Below are 3,146 nucleotides of genomic sequence, written 5' to 3'. Positions count from 1 at the left end.
TTCACCTGGCTGGGGGGAGAGGGGAGGAACGACAAGAGAGCTTCGGAGGGTATTAGTGACAGGCTGGGTGAGGCTTCTAAGACCCTATGATACAACCTGCTCTGCTACCTTTTCTGAGGCACAGGAAACAGTGTGGACCTGAGCCCCCAAACACTTTTCAATGGTTTCCTTGCCAGGGAAGGAGCTTCCTGGCTTCTTGGGAAGGCTTTCCTACACTGGATGTCCTAATAGGCTTCTAATAATGACATTTGAGGTACCTTCACCACCCCTGGATGCTGGTAGATGAGGTGGCAATCATGGGGCCCTGCCACCCACAGCCCAAAATTCAAGTCCCCAAACCTTGCCCTTCCTCCCAGCCCAAATGTTCTCAGCATCAGAGACCGGGGGGCTCAGAGGAGGAAACAGCAAGGAAGGAACCTCAGGGCCACGATGCAGAGCATGGCTTGCTGACGCACATTGCTGACCAAGACCTCAGTGGATTCTTCAAGGATTAATAACTAGAAGGGCCAGGAAGAAAACAAGAATTTCCCTCAGAGATGCCAACTCTTGGCTCTGGGACTTGGTCATCCCCATCCCTGGTTGATCAACTCCCAGAAGAGGTTGGGGTCTTTCTCACCTCAATTTTCTTGGCCAGAATGGTTTTAGGAAAGTAATCATTCATATTGCCATTCGCCTGGGAGTGAACAGCGCTGCTCAAGGTGTCCACAGCCCTTAGGAACTTCAGTTTGTCTGACTGGGACTAGGAAAGAACACAGAAACTGCCCGCCTATGAGCCAGGCCTCAGCCCTTAGCTCTTCCTACAGGCCGGACCTGCAGCCTGCACTCCAGACCCTGCCCCTCCTTGTCAGCCCAGACCTCAGAGCAGCCAGGATGGATGGCTCGCTTGATTTCCTCATCAGTTCCCCCATCTCTTAGACTGACACTCGTCAATGTCCTGGCCCCCTCAGAGCCCTCTGGGGACAGTGAGCTAGGGGTCCGTAAGGAAGATTCTTTGCACAGATCCTGTCTGCTGACTTGACCTAAGATTGTCCAGGTCAGAAGGCAAAAATGAGCTGAATTTCGGGGTGCCTAGGTGGCTCAGTCAGTCAAGTGTCTGACTCTTGATTTCAGCTTAGATCTCAGGGTTGTGAGATTGAGCCCTGTGTGGGGCTCCGTGCTGGACGTGGAGCCTGCTTAGGATTCTCTCTCTTCCTCTTCCTCTGCCCTTCCCCACCTTCTTTCTCTCTCTCAAAAAAAAAAAAAAAAAAAAAAAAGCTGAATTTCAGGTAACTTCCAAGCCAGGGCTAGTATTCAAAACCCAAGGAAGCATGAGCCCTCATGCCTTTTCTCTTTTCCTCCTCAGCTCTCAAAACAGTTCAGAGAATTTCCTTACCGCTTGTCCTTGTTCTAGAAATTCCAAAATGAACTCACAGGCGTCTCTTTCTGACTGACGCAATCCTGCAAAGGGATGTGGTTGGGAGGAGTTTGGTTGATTATCTCAGATGGAATAAGAAAGCAAGGCCATTCTACTCCCTACCCTCTGCCAAGAAGGCTCAGAAACCATCAGAGCCTGGGTGGGTGTTCCAGCTCCAAGAACCAGCTTCTCCAGGCCTATGACCTAGTGTGGCCCTCTGAAGCCTAAGTGGAGAGGCAATCACAGGGGGACTCAGGTACAAGTTCTTCTGTATCACGAATGGCCAGGAACGGAAGGACAATTGTAAAGAGAGAGAACTTTAAGTCACCCCCGGTGGCCACACATTATTGGAGCTGCCCTAGACAGGCTTTAAAAATCCTGAATGTGAATGAACTTGAAACCTCAAATCGGCCTTGGAAGCTTCCTTGTCAACGGGGCTGGTAGACCCCCCCTGGGAAAGCCTCCCTGAGTAAGGACCCAGGTGTAGACACAGAAGTTGGGGAGTAATGCTGAGAACAGAGCCTGTCCACTCCAAGGGGTGTCAGGAGGGGATCAATCAAGAGGTTGGAGATGGTAGCAATGCTAGGGCCAGAAGCAACAGAAGCAACCAGCCCTGAGTTCAGGCCACTTCATGTAGTCCAACCAGCAGAGTACTCTGGCGGTGGGGCTTGAAGCCATGGTACAGCAATTAAATATCCATTTGCCTGAGTTGAAAGCTCAAGCTCTTCTATTTTATTGGCCCTGTGAGCTTCAGCAAAGTAAACTCTCTCAACTTTTGCTTCCCCATCTGTACAATGGCGAAGATGATAGTATCTATTATTGTAATAATTCAATGAATGAATGCATGTCAGGAGCAATCTTGAGCAGATCAAATGTCCCCCAGCTTCCAGTTCTGTCATCTTAACATGGGGATGATAATCACAGTATATATTATTATGAGGTTTGAATTCATTCATTCATGCAGAAAATTAGGATAATCCCTGGCACATAGCAGGAGATCAATTAATTCATTCTTAGGCATACATTTATTGAGCACCTTCTATGTAAAAGGCACTCTTCTAAGCTGAGCTTAAGGACGTAGAGCTTACATACAAGTGGTTCCTTCACAGAAACTACTGTTATTATTATTCTAAAGGTATTCTTTTTGCATTTGTTCATATAGGTTTGTATATATACACAGGAAGTCAGAGAAAATCTCATTAATTAAATCTGAGTAGACTTCAAGGGCCACTCCTTCAACCGAGGACCAAACCATACAGATATCTAGGGTAAGAGCATTCTAGGCCAAAGGAACAGCAAATGCAAAGGAACAGCGAATGCAAAGGCCCAGAGGCAGGATCATGCCAGCATGGTCATGGAACAACAAGGAGTGTGTGCCTGGAGTGGGAGGAGCAGGGAGAATGGCAGGAGACAAAAGCAGAGCAGTAATGGGATGGGTCAGGAGGGCTTTGCAAGGCCCATGGCAAAGACTGCTGTAAGGACTCGGGCTTTTCCTCTGAATGGAATGGGGGCTCTGGGTAGGCTTTGAGTAAAAGAGTGGCATGGTCTGATTTTTGTTTAACAAGATCACTCTGGCTGTTCAGTTGAGAATAGATAGGTGTGGAAATGGAACGTGGCAGGGGGCCTGGGAGTTGGCTTCCCTGCACAGCTGTGAGCTGGGTGAGCTTTAATTCAAAGCCCCAGTGTCTTCTTCCCTGCCCAGCTCCAGGCTTCTCATGGAGGCAGGTCTGCAAATGGACAAGTACGCAGAGCC

Source organism: Callorhinus ursinus, unplaced genomic scaffold, assembly GCF_003265705.2.
Source record: "Callorhinus ursinus isolate GAN/ISIS: 27379988/994484 unplaced genomic scaffold, GSC_fseal_2.0 scaffold57, whole genome shotgun sequence".
In the NCBI taxonomy this organism is placed as follows: domain Eukaryota; kingdom Metazoa; phylum Chordata; class Mammalia; order Carnivora; family Otariidae; genus Callorhinus; species Callorhinus ursinus.
This window is presented reverse-complemented; position numbering follows the sequence as displayed.